This window comes from Ranitomeya imitator, chromosome 1 (genome assembly GCF_032444005.1).
Source record: "Ranitomeya imitator isolate aRanImi1 chromosome 1, aRanImi1.pri, whole genome shotgun sequence".
NCBI lineage: Eukaryota > Metazoa > Chordata > Amphibia > Anura > Dendrobatidae > Ranitomeya > Ranitomeya imitator.
In genome coordinates this window covers 598292687-598314459 of record NC_091282.1, presented here as the reverse complement: position 1 = coordinate 598314459, position 21773 = coordinate 598292687, and the positions used below count along the sequence as shown (strand labels likewise).

The 21773-nt window shown below is 47.9% G+C and overlaps 1 protein-coding gene across 3 annotated transcripts in view; it reads left to right on the top strand.

Moving 5' to 3' along the window:
• Positions 1 to 21773, top strand: part of GATAD2B (GATA zinc finger domain containing 2B) — a 77094-nt gene that overhangs the window by 13439 nt on the left and 41882 nt on the right. Inside the window, exon 1 of one of the 3 annotated variants that reach the window (XM_069768146.1) lies at positions 8814 to 9085. The exons of the other annotated variants lie outside the window; for them this stretch is intronic. The gene's annotated coding sequence lies outside the window, so the exon portion shown is untranslated. Of the gene's footprint in view, positions 1 to 8813; positions 9086 to 21773 lie in introns of those variants that run through there. 3 annotated transcript variants of the gene reach the window in all.

Sequence of the window (21773 nt, the reverse complement as noted above, 5' to 3'; positions counted from 1 at the left end):
TTACCTGGCCTCCCGGGGACCGTCCGTCTTCTTTCCTGGGCGCCGCCATCTTCCAAAATGGCGGGCGCATGTGCAGTGCGCCCGCCGAATCTGCCGGCCGGCAGATTCGTTCCAGAGTGAATTTTGATCACTGAGATAGGTTATATCTCAGTGATCAAAATAAAAAAAAAAAGTAAATGACCCCCCCCCCCCCTTTGTCACCCCCATAGGTAGGGACAATAAAAAAATTTTTTATTTTTTTTCCACTAAGGTTGGGGTAAGAACTAGGGTTAGGGGTAGGGTTAGGGTTTCGGTATGTGCACACGTATTCTGTTCCTCTGCGGATTTTTCCGCTGCGGATTTGATAAATCCGCAGTGCTAAACCGCTGCGGATTTATGGCGGATTTACCATGTTTTTTCTGCGCATTTCAATGCGGTTTTACAACAGCGATTTTCTATTTGAGCAGTTGTAAAACCGCTGCGGAATCCGCAGAAAGAAATGACATGCTGCGGAATGTAAAGTTTTTCCGCAGCATGTGTACAGCGATTTTTGTTTCCCATAGGTTTACATTGAACTGTAAACTCATGGGAAACTGCTGCGGATCCGCAGCGTTTTCCGCAGCGTGTGCACATACCTTTAGAATTAGGCTATGTGCACACGGTGCGGATTTGGCTGCGGATCCGCAGCAGTGTTCCATCAGGTTTACAGTACCATGTAAACATATGGAAAGCCAAATCCGCTGTGCCCATGGTGCGGAAAATACCGCGCGGGAACGCTGCGTTGTATTTTCCGCAGCATGTCAATTCTTTGTGCGGATTCCGCAGCGTTTTACACCTGTTCCTCAATAGGAATCCGCAGGTGAAATCCGCACAAAAAACACTGGAAATCCACGGTAAATCCGCAGGTAAAACCGCGGATTTTTCAAAAATGGTGCTGAAAAATCTCATACGAATCCGCAACGTTGGCACATAGCCTTAGGGCTAGGGTTGGGTTGGAATTAGGGTTGTGGTTAGGGTTAGGGGTGTGTTGGGGTTACTGGTGTGTTGGGGTTAGGGTTGTGATTAGGGTTACGGCTACAGTTGGGATAAGGGTTAGGGGTGTGTTGGGGTTAGTGTTGGAGTTAGAATTGAGGGGTTACCACTGTTTAGGCACATCAGGGGGTCTCCAAACGCAACATGGCGCCACCATTAATTCCAGCCAATCTTGTATTCAAAAAGTCAAATGGTGCTCCCTCACTTCCGAGCCCCGACGTGCACCCAAACAGTGGTTTACCCCCACATATGGGGTACCAGCATACTCAGGACAAACTGCGCAACAATTACTGGGGTCCAATTTCTCCTGTTACCCTTGTGAAAATAAAGAAATGCTTGCTAAAACATCATTTTTGAGGAAAGAAAAATGATTTTTTATTTTCACGGCTCTGCGTTGTAAACGTCTGTGAAGCACTTGGGGGTTCAAAGTGCTCACCACATATCTAGATAAGTTCCTTGGGGGGTCTAGTTTCTAAAATGGGGTCACTTGTGGGGGGTTTCTACTGTTTAGGCACACCAGGGGCTCTGCAAACGCAATGTGACGCCCGCAGACCATTCCATCAAAGTCTGCATTTCAAAACTTCACTACTTCAATTCCGAGCCCTGGCATGTGCCCAAACAGTAGTTTACCCCCACATATGGGGTATCACCGTACTCAGGAGAAACTGGACAACAAATATTGGGGTCAAATTTCTCCTGTTACCCTTGGGAAAATTAAAAAATTCTGGGCTAAATAATTATTTTTGAGGAAAGAAAACGTATTTATTATTTTCACGGCTCTGCATTATAAACTTCTATGAAGCACTTGGGGGTTCAAAGTGCTCACCACACATCTAGATAAGTTCCTTTCGGGGTCTAGTTTCCAAAATGGGGTCACTTGTGGGGGGTTTCTACTGTTAAGCCACATCAGGGGCTCTGCAAACGCAACGTGACGCCCGCAGACCATTCCATCAAAGTCTGCATTTCAAAATGTCACTACTTCACTTCCGAGCCCCGGCATGTGCCCAAACAGTGATTTACCCCCACATATGGGGTATCAGCGTACTCAGGAGAAACTGGACAACAACTTTTGGGGTCAAATTTCTCCTGTTACCCTTTGTAAAATAAAAAATTGCAGGCTAAAAGATCATTTTTGAGAAAATATTTTTTTTTTTTTTTTTCATGGCTCTGCGTTATAAACTTCTGTGAAGCACTTGGGGGTTCAAAGTCCTCACCACACATCTAGATTAGTTCCTTTGGGGGTCTAGTTTCCAAAATGGGGTCATTTCTGGGGGATCTCCAATGTTTAGGCACACAGGGGCTCTCCAAACGTGACATGGTGTCCGCTAATGATTGGAGCTAATTTTCCATTTAAAAAGCCAAATGGCGTGCCATCCCTTCTGAGCCCTGCCGTGCGCCCAAACAGTGGTTTACCCCCACATATGGGGTATCAGCGTACTCAGGACAAACTGGACAACAATATTTGGGGTCCAATTTCTCCTATTATCCTTGGCAAAATAGGAAATTCCAGGCTAAAAAATCATTTTTGAGGAAAGAAAAATTATTTTTTATTTTCATGGCTCTGCGTTATAAACTTCTGTGAAGCACCTGGGGGTTTAAAGTGCTCAATATGCATCTAGATAAGTTCCTTGGGGGGTCTAGTTTCCAAAATGGGGTCACTTGTGGGGGAGCTCCAATGCATAGGCACACAGGGGCTCTCCAAACGCGACATGGTGTCCGCTAACAATTGGAGCTAATTTTCCATTCAAAAAGTCAAATGGCGCGCCTTCCCTTCCGAGCCCTGCCGTGTGCCCAAAGAGTGGTTTACCCCCACATATGAGGTATCGGCGTACTCAGGAGAAATTGCCCAACACATTTTAGGATCCATTTTATCCTGTTGCCCATGTGAAAATGAAAAAATTGAGGCTAAAAGAATTTTTTTGTGAAAAAAAAGTACTTTTTCATTTTTACGGATCAATTTGTGAAGCACCTGGGGGTTCAAAGTGCTCACTATGCATCTAGATAAGTTCCTTGGGGCGTCTAGTTTCCAAAATGGGGTCACTTGTGGGGGAGCTCCAATTTTTAGGCACACGGGGGCTCTCCAAACGTGACATGGTGTCCGCTAAAGAGTGGAGCCAATTTTTGATTCAAAAAGTCAAATGGCGCTCCTTCCCTTCCAAGCCCTGCCGTGCGCCCAAACAGTGGTTTACCCCCACATATGAGGTATCAGCGTACTCAGGACAAATTGCACAACAACTTTCGTGGTTCAATTTCTCCTTTTACCATTGGGAAAATAAAAAAATTGTTGCTAAAAGATAATTTTTGTGACTAAAAGTTAAATGTTCATTTTTTCCTTCCATGTTGCTTCTGCTGCTGTGAAGCACCTGAAGGGTTAATAAACTTCTTGAATGTGGTTTTGAGTACCTTGAGGGGTGCAGTTTTTAGAATGGTGTCACTTTTGGGTATTTTCAGCCATATAGACCCCTCAAACTGACTTCAAATGTGAGGTGGTCCCTAAAAAAAATGGTTTTGTAAATTTCGTTGTAAAAATGACAAATCGCTGGTCAAATTTTAACCCTTATAACTTCCTAACAAAAAAAAATTTTGTTTCCAAAATTGTGCTGATGTAAAGTAAACATGTGGGAAATGTTATTTATTAACTATTTTGTGTCACATATCTCTCTGGTTTAACAGAATAAAAATTCAAAATGTGAAAATTGCGAAATTTTCAAAATTTTCGCCAAATTTCCGTTTTTATCACAAATAAACGCAGAATTTATTGCCCTAAATTTACCACTAACATGAAGCCCAATATGTCACGAAAAAACAATCTCAGAACCGCTAGGATCCGTTGAAGCGTTCCTGAGTTATTACCTCATAAAGGGACACTGGTCAGAATTGCAAAAAACGGCAAGGTCTTTAAGGTCAAAATAGGCTGGGTCATGAAGGGGTTAACTACAACCCCTGGCAAAAGTAATGGAATCACCCACCTTGGAGGATGTTCATTCAGTTGTTTAATTTTGTAGAAAAAAAGCAGATCACAGACGTGGCACAAAACTAAAGTCATTTCAAATGGCAACTTTCTGGCTTTAAGAAACACTAAAAGAAATCAAGAACAAAAAATGTGGTACTCAGTAATGGTTACTTTTTTAACAAAGCAGAGGGAAAAAATTATGGAATCATGAAAAACAAACAAAAAACACTCCAAAATATCACTAGTATTTTGTTGCACCACCTCTGGCTTTTATTACAGCTTGCAGTCTCTGAGGCATGGACTTAATGAGTGTCACACAGGACTCTTCATCAATCTGGCTCCAACTTTCTCTCATTGCTGTTGCCAGATCAGCTTTGCAGCTTGGAGCCTTGTCATGGACCATTTTCTTCATTTTCCACCAAAGATTTTCAATTGGATTGAAATCGGGACAATTTGCAGGCCATGACATTGTCCTTATGTGTCTTTTTTCAAGGAATGTTTTCAGTTTTTGCTCTATGGCATTATGCATCATCATCTTGAAAAATGATTTCATCATCCTCAAACATCCTTTCAATTGATGGGATAAGAAAAGTGTCCAAAATATCAACATAAACTTGTGCATTTATTGAAGATGTAATGACAGCCATCTCGCCCAGTGCCTTTACCTGACATGCAGCCCCATATGATCAATGACTGTGGAAATTTGCATGTTCTCTTCAGGCAGTCATCTTTATAAATCTCATTGGAACGGCACCAAACAAAAGTTCCAGTATCATCACCTTGCCCAATGCAGATTCGCGATTCATCACTGAATATGACTTTCATCCAGTCATCCACAGCCCACGATTGCTTTTCCTTAGCCCATTGTAACCTTGTTTTTTCTGTTTAGGTGTTAATGATGGCTTTCATTTAGCTTTTCTGTATGTAAATCCCATTTCCTTTAGGTGGTTTCTTACAGTTCGGTCACAGACATTGACTCCAGTTTCTACCCATTCGTTCATCATTTGTTTTGTTGTGCATTTCCAGTTTTGGAGGAATATTGCTTTAAGTATCCGGTCTTGATGCTTTGATGTCTTCCTTGGTCTACCAGTATATTTGCCTTTAACAACCTTCCCATGTTGTTTGTATTTGGTCCAGATTCAGCTGACTGTGAACAAACAACATCTTTTGCATCATTGCGTGATGATTTACCCTCTTCTAAGAGTTTGATAATCCTCTCCTTTGTTTCAATTGACATCTCTGATGTTGGAGCCATGATTCATGTCAGTCCACTTGGTGCAACAGCTCTCCAAGGTGTGATCACTCATTTTTAGATGCAGATCTAATTTGATGTAGTTGTTATTTTTGGGTATGAAAATTTACAGGGTGATTCTGTTGGAGGTTTTAGGCTACAGGGTGTCTGGTCGGGGAGGTTAAACTATAGCGGGCTCTGGTCAGGAGGAAGCTTTACCTGTCGAGGGTGGGAAGGCGGTAGACTAGGGGTGTCTTGGGGCAATGGGGACGGTAGACTACTGGGGTCCTGTTAGGGGGCAAGGGGGAGTAGAAGAATATGGGGGTCCTGTCGGGGGTAAGGGGGAGTGGTAGAATGGGGGATTCTTATCGGGGCAGGAAGTGAGGTAGACAGGGGGTTTTGTTGGGGGCAAGGGGGAGTGGTAGAACATAGGGGTTCCCGTCTGGAGCTGGACAGTAGAAAACAGGAATTTCTGTTTGGGCCAGGGGAGTTGGTAGACTAGGGGGTCCTGTCGGGGCCAAGGGAGGCAGTAGACTAAGGAGGTTCTGTCGGGGATAGGGAGGGTGGTAGACTAGGCGGGTCCCGTCGGGCATAGAGTGGGCTAGGGGGCTCCTATCTGGGGGTGGATGTGGTGGTAGACTAACATGGTGTCCTATCAAGGGCAGGATAGATGGCAGAGGGGTTGGTAGACTTTCATGTTTTCCTGTCCCTGGGGAAGGAGGAGGTAGACTAGGGTGTACTGTCGGGGGCAAGAGTGAGTGGTAATATATGGGAATTCCCATCTGGAGCAGGGGGGAGGTAGACTATGGGGGTTCCCGTCGGATGCAAGGATGAGTAGAATACAGAAGTTCCCATGGGGGGGAACTGGGGCGGTAGAATACAGGGGTCCCATCAGGGACAAGGGAGGCGGTAGTCTGTGAGTGGTTGTGTCGGGGGCCAAGAGTGGAGGTAGTCTAGAGGGGGTCACATCAGGGGCAAAGGTGAGTGGTAGAATACAGGGGTTCCAATCGGGGAAAGCTGGGGTGGTAGAATACGGGAGTCCCATCAGGGGCAAGGGAGGCGGTAGACTGTGAGGAGCCTGTCGTGTCGGGGTCAAGGGGAGGTAGGCTAGGGGATCCCATCAGGGGCAAGGGTGAGTGGTAGAATATAGGGGTTCCCCTCTGTGGAAGCTGGGGCAGTAGAATGGGGGGGGGGTCCCGTCAGGGGCAATGGTGAGTGGTAGAATACGGGGTTCCGTCAGGGGCAATGGTGAGTGGTAGAATACGGGGGTTCCGTCAGGGGCAAGGGTGAGTGGTAGAATATAGGGGTTCCCCTCCGTGGAAGCTGGGGCAGTAGAACGGGGGGGTCCCATCAGGGGCAATGGTGTGTGGTAGAATACGGGGTTCCGTCAGGGGCAAGGGTGAGTGGTAGAATACGGGGGTTCCATCAGGGGAAAGGGTGAGTGGTAGAATACGGGGGTTCCGTCAGGGGCAAGGGTGAGTGGTAGAATACGGGGATTCCGTCAAAGGCATGGGTGAGTGGAAGAACACGGGGGTTCTGTCAGAGGCAGGGGTGAGTGGTTGAATTCAGGAGTTCCCATCGGGGGAAACTGGGGTGGTTGAATACTGGGGTCGCATCAGGGGCAAGGGAGGCAGTAGACTGTGAGGGGCCTGTCTTAGGCAAGGGGGGAGGTAGACTAGGGGGTCCCATCAGCGGCAAGGGTGAGTGGTCGAATACAGGGGTTCACATCGGTGGAAGCTGGGGCGGTAGAATACGGGGGTTCCGTCAGAGGCAGTAGTGAGTGGTAGAATACGGGGGTTCCGTCAGAGGCAGGGGTGAGTGGTAGAATACGGGGGTTCCGTCAGGGGCAGGGGTGAGTGGTAGAATACGAGGTTCCGTCAGGGGCAGGGGTGAGTGGTAGAATACGGGGGTTCTGTCAGAGGCAGGGGTGAGTGGTAGAATACGGGGGTTCCGTCAGGGGCAAGGGTGAGTGGTAGAATACGGGGATTCCGTCAAAGGCATGGGTGAGTGGAAGAACACGGGGGTTCTGTCAGAGGCAGGGGTGAGTGGTTGAATTCAGGAGTTCCCATCGGGGGAAACTGGGGTGGTAGAATACTGGGGTCGCATCAGGGGCAAGGGAGGCAGTAGACTGTGAGGGGCCTGTCTTAGGCTAGGGGGGAGGTAGACTAGGGGGTCCCATCAGGGGCAAGGGTGAGTGGTCGAATACAGGGGTTCACATCGGTGGAAGCTGGGGCGGTAGAATACGGGGGTTCCGTCAGAGGCAGTAGTGAGTGGTAGAATACGGGGGTTCCGTTAGAGGCAGGGGTGAGTGGTAGAATACGGGGGTTCCGTCAGGGGCAGGGGTGAGTAGGAGAATACGGGGGTTCCGTCAGAGGCAGGGGTGAGTGGTAGAATACGGGGGTTCCGTCAGGGGCAGGGGTGAGTAGGAGAATACGGGGGTTTCGTCAGAGGCAGGGGTGAGTAGGAGAATACGGGGGTTTCGTCAGAGGCAGGGGTGAGTAGGAGAATACGGGGGTTCCGTCAGAGGCAGGGGTGAGTGGTAGAATACGGGGGTTCCGTCAGGGGCAGGGGTGAGTAGGAGAATACGGGGGTTCCGTCAGAGGCAGGGGTGAGTGGTAGAATACGGGGGTTCCGTCAGGGGCAGGGGTGAGTAGGAGAATACGGGGGTTTCGTCAGAGGCAGGGGTGAGTGGTAGAATACGGGGGTTCCGTCAGAGGCAGGGGTGAGTAGGAGAATACGGGGGTTTCGTCAGAGGCAGGGGTGAGTGGTAGAATACGGGGGTTCCGTCAGAGGCAGGGGTGAGTGGTAGAATACGGGGGTTCCGTCAGGGGCAGGGGTGAGTAGGAGAATACGGGGGTTTCGTCAGAGGCAGGGGTGAGTGGTAGAATACGGGGGTTCCGTCAGGGGCAGGGGTGAGTGGTAGAATACGGGGGTTCCGTCAGGGGCAGGGGTGAGTGGTAGAATACGAGGTTCCGTCAGGGGCAGGGGTGAGTGGTAGAATACGGGGGTTCCGTCAGGGGCAGGGGTGAGTGGTAGAATACGGGGGTTCCGTCAGGGGCAGGGGTGAGTGGTAGAATACGGGGGTTCCGTCAGGGGCAGGGGTGAGTGGTAGAATACGAGGTTCCGTCAGGGGCAGGGGTGAGTGGTAGAATACGAGGTTCCGTCAGGGGCAGGGGTGAGTGGTAGAATACGGGGGTTCCGTCAGGGGCAGGGGTGAGTGGTAGAATACGAGGTTCCGTCAGGGGCAGGGGTGAGTGGTAGAATACGAGGTTCCGTCAGGGGCAGGGGTGAGTGGTAGAATACGAGGTTCCGTCAGGGGCAGGGGTGAGTGGTAGAATACGGGGGTTCCGTCAGGGGCAGGGGTGAGTGGTAGAATACGGGGGTTCCGTCAGGGGCAGGGAGAGCCGTAGACTGCGGTGGTCCCGTCGGGGTCAAGTGGGGGATTTGAGCTACAAATGACTTAAATGAACAATTAAGAGCTAATTCCATGTCCAGAGGTTGAAAACCAGCTGCAACTAGATCTGACCCCCCCACGCTGTGCATGCTGGGGGAACGTCTGCATCGTCCCCTCCTCCTTCCCGTCTTATTTCTTCCCTTTTGTTTAATCTGACGGTGAGCTTGTGATTGGCTGAGTGTCAGCTCAGTGCCCACACTCAGGGCAGAAATCCCGCAGGGCTCCGGGGGGCGGACTAGTGTCATGCTGCCTGAGCCGCCCACCCAACACAATCCTTACATCCCAGGGAAAAAAAAAACAAATCTCTCCCTCCTTCCTTCCCTCCCGCGATCCCCCCTTCCTTCCCTCCGTCTGCGTCGCCTTCCCTTCTTCCTCTGTAGTATTTCCTGGTGCCCCCCTGTCCTCCCCGAATCCCCCCAGACAGCTGCGGAGATCTGTGAGTATGCTGAGGAATGTGTGCCTTGGGGGCGGCATAATGCCAGGCAGGGATGGCTGCCGTGGAGGGGCTCCATGCTGGCCGCCGGTTTGGGGTATTCTTTTGTTGGCGTGTGTCAGTCAGCTGACGGGTGGCGCGGTGACGGGCTCCGGCCAGCGGTGCTGACTGTGCGCAGGGCCTGTGTCACTGCACACCGGGGAGGGGGAGGGGAGCTGAGCAGTAGACCTGGGGACTGTCTGGCCGGATTGCGAGGCATGATCCGGCAGGGCCCGCCGCTGTGCCGCCTCCATTGTGTGCCAGACCGGCCGCTCACCCCACGTCACAGCAGCCGTGGTGCCCGGGCAGCGCTGCCCCCAGATGTGATGTGGGGGGCTCAGCGCCTCCGGCTGCAGCTGCTGATCTCCACTGCTTCCACCTGCGTGGAGCATGTGCCAAGTGGTGGACACAAGTCAGGGCACCCACCGACCCCTGTAGCGGGCACTTCCATATAAGAGCTGAGAAACCCGTCACTGTTTCCATACATAATCTGTAATAAGGCGTCACATGTGGAGTAGAGGTGTATATAATATATACTGTGTGTACAGGGTGATCTACAGCAACTGCGGGAGTAACACCGAGCCGGCCGGTCCACCCTGATAATATCCGGTCACTGATCCCTGTACATTATATATAATAACCAGCGCTGACCGGTCCGTCCTGATAATATCCGGTCACTGATCTGTACATTATATATAATAACCAGCGCTGACCGGTCCGTCCTGATAATATCCGGTCACTGATCCCTGTACATTATATATAATAACCAGCGCTGACCGGTCCGTCCTGATAATATCCGGTCACTGATCTGTACATTATATATAATAACCAGCGCTGACCGGTCCGTCCTGATAATATCCGGTCACTGATCCCTGTACATTATATATAATAACCAGCGCTGACCGGTCCGTCCTGATAATATCCGGTCACTGATCTGTACATTATATATAATAACCAGCGCTGACTGATCCGTCCTGATAATATCCGGTCACTGATCTGTACATTATATATAATAACCAGCGCTGACTGATCCGTCCTGATAATATCCGGTCACTGATCTGTACATTATATATAATAACCAGCGCTGACCGATCCGTCCTGATAATATCCGGTCACTGATCTGTACATTATATATAATAACCAGCGCTGACCGATCCGTCCTGATAATATCCGGTCACTGATCTGTACATTATATATAATAACCAGCGCTGACTGATCCGTCCTGATGATATCCGGTCACTGATCTGTATATTATGTATAATAACCAGCGCTGACTGATCCGTCCTGATGATATCCGGTCACTGATCTGTATATTATGTATAATAACCAGCGCTGACTGATCCGTCCTGATAATATCCGGTCACTGATCTGTACATTATATATAATAACCAGCGCTGACTGATCCGTCCTGATAATATCCGGTCACTGATCTGTACATTATATATAATAACCAGCGCTGACTGATCCGTCCTGATAATATCCGGTCACTGATCTGTACATTATATATAATAACCAGCGCTGACTGATCCGTCCTGATAATATCCGGTCACTGATCTGTACATTATATATAATAACCAGCGCTGACCGATCCGTCCTGATAATATCCGGTCACTGATCTGTACATTATATATAATAACCAGCGCTGACCGATCCGTCCTGATAATATCCGGTCACTGATCTGTACATTATATATAATAACCAGCGCTGACTGATCCGTCCTGATGATATCCGGTCACTGATCTGTATATTATGTATAATAACCAGCGCTGACTGATCCGTCCTGATGATATCCGGTCACTGATCTGTATATTATGTATAATAACCAGCGCTGACTGATCCGTCCTGATAATATCCGGTCACTGATCTGTACATTATATATAATAACCAGCGCTGACTGATCCGTCCTGATAATATCCGGTCACTGATCTGTAAATTATGTATAATAACCAGCGCTGACTGATCCGTCCTGATAATATCCGGTCACTGATCTGTACATTATATATAATAACCAGCGCTGACTGATCCGTCCTGATAATATCCGGTCACTGATCTGTACATTATATATAATAACCAGCGCTGACTGATCCGTCCTGATAATATCCGGTCACTGATCTGTATATTATATATAATAACCAGCGCTGACTGATCCGTCCTGATAATATCCGGTCACTGATCTGTATATTATATATAATAACCAGCGCTGACTGATCCGTCCTGATAATATCCGGTCACTGATCTGTATATTATATATAATAACCAGCGCTGACTGATCCGTCCTGATAATATCCGGTCACTGATCTGTACATTATATATAACTAGATGGTGGCCCGATTGTAACGCATCGGGTATTATAGACTATGCATTTATGTATGTATATAGAAGCCACATAGTATTTAGCACAGGCCACGTAGTATATAGGAGCCATGTAGTATATAGCAGACAAATACTACGTGGCCTGTGTTATATACTGCGTGGCTGCTATATACTGCGTGGGCTGTGGATCAGCGACTTGGATTTCCATGACAGACAGAGGCCGCGACCAATGAATATCCGTGACCAACAGAAGGACAGACGGAAGTGACCCATAGACAATTATATAGTAGATAACCAGTTCTGACTGATCCGTCCTGATAATATCCGTACACTGATTTCTCTACATTATATATAACTAGATGGTTGCCCAATTCTAACGCATCGGGTATTCTAGAATATCTATGTATGTACAGTGGGGCAAAAAAGTATTTAGTCAGTCAGCAATAGTGCAAGTTCCACCACTTAAAAAGATGAGAGGCGTCTAATTTACATCATAGGTAGACCTCAACTATGGGAGACAAACTGAGGAAAAAAATCCAGAAAATCACATTGTCTGTTTTTTTAACGTTTTATTTGCATATTATGGTGGAAAATAAGTATTTGGTCAGAAACAAACAATCAAGATTTCTGGCTCTCACAGACCTGTAACTTCTTCTTTAAGAGTCTCCTCTTTCCTCCACTCATTACCTGTAGTAATGGCACCTGTTTAAACTTGTTATCAGTATAAAAAGACACCTGTGCACACCCTCAAACAGTCTGACTCCAAACTCCACTATGGTGAAGACCAAAGAGCTGTCAAAGGACACCAGAAACAAAATTGTAGCCCTGCACCAGGCTGGGAAGACTGAATCTGCAATAGCCAACCAGCTTGGAGTGAAGAAATCAACAGTGGGTGCAATAATTAGAAAATGGAAGACATACAAGACCACTGATAATCTCCCTCGATCTGGGGCTCCACGCAAAATCCCACCCCGTGGGGTCAGAATGATCACAAGAATGGTGAGCAAAAATCCCAGAACCACGCGGGGGGACCTAGTGAATGAACTGCAGAGAGCTGGGACCAATGTAACAAGGCCTACCATAAGTAACACACTACGCCACCATGGACTCAGATCCTACAGTGCCAGACGTGTCCCACTGCTTAAGCCAGTACATGTCCGGGCCCGTCTGAAGTTTGCTAGAGAGCATTTGGATGATCCAGAGGAGTTTTGGGAGAATGTCCTATGGTCTGATGAAACCAAACTGGAACTGTTTGGTAGAAACACAACTTGTCGTGTTTGGAGGAAAAAGAATACTGAGTTGCATCCATCAAACACCATACCTACTGTAAAGCATGGTGGTGGAAACATCATGCTTTGGGGCTGTTTCTCTGCAAAGGGGCCAGGACGACTGATCCGGGTACATGAAAGAATGAATGGGGCCATGTATTGTGAGATTTTGAGTGCAAACCTCCTTCCATCAGCAAGGGCATTGAAGATGAAACGTGGCTTGGTCTTTCAACATGACAATGATCCAAAGCACACCGCCAGGGCAACGAAGGAGTGGCTTCGTAAGAAGCATTTCAAGGTCCTGGAGTGGCCTAGCCAGTCTCCAGATCTCAACCCTATAGAAAACCTTTGGAGGGAGTTGAAAGTCCGTGTTGCCAAGCGAAAAGCCAAAAACATCACTGCTCTAGAGGAGATCTGCATGGAGGAATGGGCCAACATACCAACAACAGTGTGTGGCAACCTTGTGAAGACTTACAGAAAACGTTTGACCTCTGTCATTGCCAACAAAGGATATATTACAAAGTATTGAGATGAAATTTTGTTTCTGACCAAATACTTATTTTCCACCATAATATGCAAATGAAATGTTAAAAAAACAGACAATGTGATTTTCTGGATTTTTTTTTCTCAGTTTGTCTCCCATAGTTGAGGTCTACCTATGATGTAAATTACAGACGCCTCTCATCTTAAACGTTTTTAAGTGGTGGAACTTGCACTATTGCTGACTGACTAAATACTTTTTTGCCCCACTGTATGTATATAGCAGCCACATAGTATATAGCACAGGCCATGTAGTATATAGCAGACAAATACTACGTGGCCTGTGCTATATGGCTGCTATATACATGCATACATATTGTAGAATACCCGATGCATTAATACAGGCCACGCAGTATATAACACAGGCCAAACAGTATAAAACAGCCCACATAATATAAAGCACAGCCCACACAGTATATAACACTGGTCACATAGTATATAGCAGCCACACGGTATATAACACAGTCCACGTAGTACATAGCAGTGTGGGCACCATATCCCTGTTAAAAAAAAAATAAATATTTTAATTAAAAATAGTTATATACTCAACCGCCGGGATCCAGCGAGGCTGTGCCAAGATGTGTGCGGCTGCCGCCATCTTCCGTTCCCAGGATGCATTGCGAAATTACCCAGATGACTTGGCGGTCTCGCGAGACCGCTAAGTCTTCTGGGTAATTTCGCAATGCATCTCTGGGAACGGAAGCTGGCGGAGGCCACGCGCGTCTCGGCGGACTACGGAAGTTGAGAATAGCAGATTTTTTTTTTGTTATTATTTTTAACATTACATATTTTTACTATTGATGCTGCATAGGCAGCATCAATAGTAAAACGTTGGGGACACACAGGGTTAATAGCAACGTTAACGGAGTGCGTTACCCGCGGCATAACGCATCGCCGGGAACGGAAGATGGCAGGTGGCGGCAGGTGCGTGCTGCTCGGCGGACTACGGAGGGTGAGAATAGCAGATTTTCTGTTTTTTTTTATTATTTTTAACATTACATTTTTTTACTATTGATGCCGCATAGGCAGCATCAATAGTAAAAAGTTGGGGACACACAGGCTTAATAGCAACGTTAACGGAGTGCGTTACCCGCGGCATAACGCGGTCCGTTAACACTGGCATTAACCCTGTGTGAGCGCTGACTGGGGGGGGGTTATAGAGCGGGCGCCGGGCACTGACTGGACGGGAGTAGGGAGGGACTAATCGGACTGTGCCCGTCGCTGATTGGTCGCGGCAGCTAGGACAGGCAGCTGGCGAGACCAATCAGCGATGCGGGATTTCCAGGACAGACAGAGAGACGGAAGTAACCCTCAGACAATTATATAGTAGATAACCAGCACTGACTGATCCGTCCTGATAATATCCGGTCACTGATCCTTGTACATCTACTATATAATTGTCTAAGGGTCACTTCCGTCTGTCTTTCTGTCACGGATATTCATTGGTCGCGGCCTCTGTCTGTCATGGAAATCCAAGTCGCTGATTAGTCGCGGCAAAACAGCCACGACTAATCAGCGATGGGCACAGTCCGGAAGAAAATGACCGCTCCTTCCTCCCCGCAGTCAGTGCCCGGCGCCCGCATACTCCCCTCCGGTCAGCGCTCACGCAGAGTTAATGGCAGCGTTGACCGCGGTGTAACGCACTCGCTTAACGCTGCTATTAACCCTGTGTGACCAACTTTTTATTATTCAAGCTGCCTATGCAGCATGAATAGTAAAAAGATCTAATGCTAAAAATAATTTAAAAAAATTTCAAAAGTTATATACTCACCCTCCGGTGGTTCCCCGGATCGAAGCGATTACCGACGCTCCTCGCGACGCCCCGGTGACCGCTCCATGCATTGTGGTCTCACGAGATGATGAGGTGCGGTCTCACAATGCACTCTTCAGAGCGGAGCACACGAGGAGCGTCGGTAACCGCTTCGATCCGGGGAACCACCGGAGGGTGAGTATATAACTATTTTTTCTTTTAATTATTTTTTTTAACAGGGATATGGTGCCCACATTGCTATAGACTGCGTGGGCTGTGCAATATACTACATGGACTGTGCAATATACTACGTGGCTGGGCAATATACAACGTGGGCTGCGCAATATACTACATGGACTGTGCAATATACAACGTGGGCTGCGCCATATACTACATGGACTGTGCAATATACAACGTGGGCTGTGCAATATACAACGTGGGCTGTGCGATGTACAGCGTGGGCTGTGCGATGTACAGCGTGGGCTGTGCAATGTACAGCGTGGGCTGTGCAATGTACAACGTGGGCTGTGCAATGTACAACGTGGGCTGTGCTATACACTACGCATACATATTCTAGAATACCCGATGCGTTAGAATCGGGCCACCATCTAGTTATATATAATAACCTGCGCTGACTGATCCGTCCTGATAATATCCAGACACTGATTTCTCTACATTATATACAGTCATGGCCAGAAGTATTGACATTCCGGCAATTCTGTCAGATAATACTCCGTTTCTTCCTGAAAATGATTTCAATCACAAATTCTTTGGTATTATCTTCATTTAATTTGTCTTAAATGAAAAAACACAAAAAGAATTGTCCTAAAGCCAAATTGGATATAATTCCACATCAAACATAAAAAAGGGGGTGGACAAAAGTATTCACACTGTTCGAAAAATCATGTGATGCTTCTCTAATTTGTGTAATTAACAGCACCTGTAACTTACCTGTGGCACCTAACAGGTGTTGGCAATAACTAAATCACACTTGCAGCCAGTTGACATGGATTAAAGTTGACTCAACCTCTGTCCTGTGTCCTTGTGTCTACCACATTGAGCATGGAGAAAAGAAAGAAGACCAAAGAACTGTCTGAGGACTTGAGAAACCAAATTGTGAGGAAGCATGAGCAATCTCAAGGCTACAAGTCCATCTCCAAAGACCTGAATGTTCCTGTGTCTACCGTGCGCAGTGTCATCAAGAAGTTTAAAGCCCATGGCACTGTGGCTAACCTCCCTAGATGTGGACGGAAAAGAAAAATTGACAAGAGATTTCAGCGCAAGATTGTGCGGATGTTGGATAAAGAACCTCGACTAACATCCAAACAAGTTCAAGCTGCCCTGCAGTCCGAGGGTACAACAGTGTCAACCCGTACTATCCGTCGGCGTCTGAATGAAAAGGGACTGTATGGTAGCAGACCCAGGAAGACCCCACTTCTTACCCCGAGACATAAAAAAGCCAGGCTGGAGTTTGCCAAAACTTACCAGATAAATCCTAAAATGTTTTGGAAGAATGTTCTCTGGTCAGATGAAACAAAAGTAGAGCTTTTTGGGCAAAGGCATCAACATAGAGTTTACAGGAGAAAAAAAAGAGGCATTCAAAGAAAAGAACACGGTCCCTACAGTCAAACATGGCGGAGGTTCCCTGATGTTTTGGGGTTGCTTTGCTGCCTCTGGCACTGGACTGCTTGACCGTGTGCACGGCATTATGAAGTCTGAAGACTACCAACAAATTTTGCAGCTTAATGTAGGGCCCAGTGTGAGAAAGCTGGGTCTCCCTCAGAGGTCATGGGTCTTTCAGCAGGACAATGACCCAAAACACACTTCAAAAAGCACTAGAAAATGGTTTGAGAGAAAGCACTGGAGACGTCTAAGGTGGCCAGCAATGAGTCCAGACCTGAATCCCATAGAACACCTGCGGAGAGATCTAAAAATGGCAGTTTGGAGAAGGCACCCTTCAAATATCAGGGACCTGGAGCAGTTTGCCAAAGAAGAATGGTCTAAAATTCCAGAACCGGTTGGTCGCAGTTATTTTAGCTAAAGGTTGTGCAACCAAGTATTAGGCTGAGGGTGCCAATACTTTTGTCTGGCCCATTTTTGTAGTTTTGTGTGAAATGATCACTGTTTTGCTTCATTCTCTTTTGTGTTTTTTCACTTAAGACAAATTAAATGAAGATAATAATACCAAAGAATTTGTGATTGCAATCATTTTCAGGAAGAAACTGCGTATTATCTGACAGAATTGCAGGGGTGTCAATACTTTTGGCCATGACTGTATAATAACCAGCGCTGACTGATCCGTCCTGATGATATCCGGTCACTGATCTGTACATTATATATAATAACCAGCGCTGACTGATCCATCCTGATGATATCCTGTGACTGGTCCCTGTACATCTATATAATATATAATTGCCAATCGGCTCTGTCACTGTTTCTGGCGATTGTGTCGCTATCTCACAATCCACCGCGGCTGGAAGGCCGCGAACTGCGCCTCCACAAGTGCCAAAAACTGAACCGCTATTCCGTCTGGAGATCAGCAACTCATCTCCCGCCGCAGGGAGGTCAGCAGCGACACAGCCGGGTGATGAGCGGCGCCAGTCCCATATCTCCCGGTTGCTCGCATAGGAACTACGTCGACCGCCATATTGGAGCACCCAAGTTATGGGTATTTTGATAAAACGGCCGGGATTCATATCCGCTCATTGGCTGAGCCACCGCCCAAACCAATGAGCGGGCGAGATTCAAATCACCCGCCAAAGCAGCGCGGCACTGCTCATTGGCTGAGCCGCCGGCCAAACCAATGAGTGGCGCGGGATTCAAATCCCCCGCCGGCTGAGCCAGTGAGAGGTGCCGCACGGAATTTGAAGCCCCCGCCAAAGCCGCGCAGCCAGGGGCAGCTCAGCCAATAAGCGGCCCGGGATTCAAATCCCCCGCCGGCTAAGCCAATGAGCAGTGCCACACGGCTTTGAGCGGTGCGGGATTCAAATCCCCCGCCAAAGCCACGCAGCACCGCTCATTGGCTGAGCAGCAAGGGATTTGAATCCCCCGCCAAAACCGCTATATACAGGGGAGATGACCTACAGGTATATACCATATACATGGGGAGATGACATACAGATATGTACTTTATACAGGGGGAGATGACCTCCTGTATATAGTATATACCTGTATGAGATGACATACAGGTATATACTATATACAGGGGGAGATGACCTACAGGTATATACTATACTAGATGGTAGGCCGATTCTAACGCATCGGGTATTCTAGAATATGTATGTAGTTTTATTTATGAAGGTTTTAGAATAATACATTGAGTACACAGGATTCGGCCGGCCGCGACCAATTAGCGAAGCGTGGTTCAAATCCCGCGACTGCACCTGTCGCTGATTGTTCGTGGCCGGCCACATAGGATAGCACAGCCATGTAGTATAGCACAGTCCACGGAGTATATAACACAGCCACGTAGTATATAGCACAGCCCACGGAGTGTATAACAGCCCACGCACGTAGTATATAACACAGCCCACGTAGTGTATTGCACAGCCCACGTAGTGTATTGCACAACCCACGTAGTGTATTGCACAGCCCACGTAGTGTATTGCACAGCCCACGTAGTGTATTGCACAGCCCACGTAGTGTATTGCAAAGGCCACGTAGTGTATTGCACAGGCCACGTAGTATATAGCAATGTAGGTATCATATCCCTGTTAAAAAAAAAAAATAAATAATAATAATTAAAATAAAAGATAGTTATATACTCACCTTCCTTTGGCCCCCGGATCCAGGCGAAGCGTTTACTGATGCTCCTCACGCGTTCTGGTCCCAAGAATGCATTGCAGTCTCGCGAGATGATGACGTAGCGGTCTCGCGAGACCGCTATGTCATCATCTCGCGAGATCGCCATGCATGGAGTGGTCACCGGAGCGTCGCGGGGAGCGGTACAGGCCTGTTCTGGATCAGAGGGGCCGACGAACGGTGAGTATATAACTATTTTTTATTATTTTTAATCTTTTTACTATTTATTTTTTTATTTTTAACATTAGATCTTTTTACTGTTGATGCTGCATAGGCAGCATCAATAGTAAAAAGTTGGTCACACAGGGTTAATAGCAGCGTTAACGGAGTGCGTTACATTAACGCTGCCATTAACCCTGTGTGAGCGCTGATTGGAGGGGAGTATGGAGCGGGCACTGACTGCGGGTAGTAAAGTGCGGCCATTTTGCCGCCGGACTGTGCCCGTCGCTGATTGGTTGTGGCTATTTTGCCGCGACCAATCAGCGACTTGGGATTTCTGTTAGACAGACGGAAGTGACCCTTAGACAATTATATAGTAGATACAGGAGATGACATACAGGTACATACTATGTACAGGGAGGGTGACATACAGGTATCTATAATATAACGCTGGGAGCGTCACTCTGTCCCACCACTTTATAGATTGAGCAAACGCCTGCACAGTCTGGACCCCACAGAGTGACGCAGCCCAGAGGAGATCGCTGTATGCGTAAGCACTGAACGCATACCGCGATCTCCGATGGAGAAGCAGGGACGTGCCAGGAGGGTGAGTATGCTATATTCACCTGTCCCCCGCTCTACCGCTGCGCGCCGCCATCTTCCACATTCTCTGACTGAACAGCCAGAGCACCCGGAAGAAGGAGCTGCGCGCTGCGGTGGAACGGGGGACAGGTGAATATAGCAAGTGCCGGGGGCCTGAGCCAGCGGAGATACCGGCACCTGACCCCCATAGCGCGCCGGTGTCCCCGCCTGCTCAGGCACTCGGCTCCCAGCGACGATAGGTGATGTTTTTTTTTTTTTTTTTATATCGCAGCAGCATACAGGGCATATAATACTATGGAGCATCTTAAGGGGGCCATCAACTCTTAAGGTACCGTCACACTTAGCGACGCTGCAGCGATACCGACAACGATCCGGATCGCTGCAGCGTCGCTGTTTGGTCGCTGGAGAGCTGTCACACAGATAGCTCTCCAGCGACCAACGATCCCGAGGTCCCCGGTAACCAGGGTAAACATCGGGTAACTAAGCGCAGGGCCGCGCTTAGTAACCCGATGTTTACCCTGGTTACCATCGTAAAAAAACAAACAGTACATACTTACATTCAGCTGTCTGTCCCTTGCCGTCTATTTCCTGCACTGACTGCTGGCCGCAAAGTGAAAGCAGAGCACAGCCACAGCGGTGAGTCACCGCTGTGCTGTGCTTTCACTTTCACTTTGCGGCCAGCAGTCAGTGCAGGAAATAGACGGCAAGGGACAGACAGCTGAATGTAAGTATGTACTGTTTGTTTTTTTACGATGGTAACCAGGGTAAACATCGGGTTACTAAGCGCGGCCCTGCGCTTAGTTACCCGATGTTTACCCTGGTTACCAGTGAAGACATCGCTGAATCGGTGTCACACACACCGATTCAGCGATGTCTGCGGGGAGTCCAGCGACGAAATAAAGTTCTGGACTTTCTTCCCCGACCAGCGACAGCACAGCAGGGGCCTGATCGCTGCTGCCTGTCACACTGGACGATATCGCTAGCGAGGACGCTGCAACGTCACGGATCGCTAGCGATATCGTCTAGTGTGACGGTACCTTTATGGAGCAGCATATGGGGCATATACTATGGAGCATCTTATGGGGGCCATCAACTTTTATGGAGCAGCATACGGGACATATACTATGGAGCATCTTAAGGGGGCTATCAACCTTTATGGAGCAGCATACAGGGCATAAACTATGGAGCATCTTATGGGGGCCATCGAACCTTTATGGAGCAGCGTACAGGGCATATGGATGGGAGCAGCACATTACAGAATGGGGGCACAGGATGAGAGCACATGACAGAACGGGGGCGCAGGATGGGAGGAGCACATGACAGGATGTGGGCAGGATGAAAGCAGCACATGACAGGATGGGGGGGCAGGATGAGAGCAGCACATACCAGAATGGGTGTGCAGGATGGGAGCAGCAAATGACAGGATGGGGGTACAGGATAGGAGCACTACATGACAGGATGGGGACGCAGGATTGGGGTAGCACATGGGGGCACAGGATGGGAGCACCACATGACAGGATGGAGACCATATACCAATATAAATGCTCGCCACCCGGGCATAGAACGAGTTCAATAGCTACTACACTATATGCAGGGGAGATGACACACGCGGAGGAGATGCCATACAGATATGTTCTACAGTGTGTCCGTAATGTCATGGTGCACTTTTGACCAGTCACAGGAAAGCAACAAAAGACGATAGAAATGTGAAATCTGTACCAAATTGAAGAAAAACTCTCTCTGTTTCATACATATTCAGTGCAATTTGATGTGGGCTCCATTTGTTGCCCTACACACATCTAAACAATAGTGAAGTTCTTGCCACACACGTGTAAGGTCGTCTGGTCTAAGAGAGTGAATAACGTCTGTGACCGCCCCTGGGTGAGTATAATCTAACCTCTTTTTCTCATCTTTTAGGATGCATGGGGGGGCTTATCTACAGCATTCCAAAATGCTGTAGATAAGCCCCTGATGCTGGTGGGCTTAGCTCACCTTCGATTTTGGGGGTGACAGGTTCCCTTTAACCCCTTCAAGACTCGGCCCTTTTGCGTTTTTGTTTTTCGCTCCCCTCTTTCCCAGAGTCATAACCTTTTTATTTTTCTGTCAATATAGCCATGTGAGGGCTTATTTTTTGCGGGACGAGTTGTACTTTTGAACAACACCATTGGTTTTAGCATGTCTTGTACTAGAAAACGGGAAAAAAATTCCAAGTGTGGTG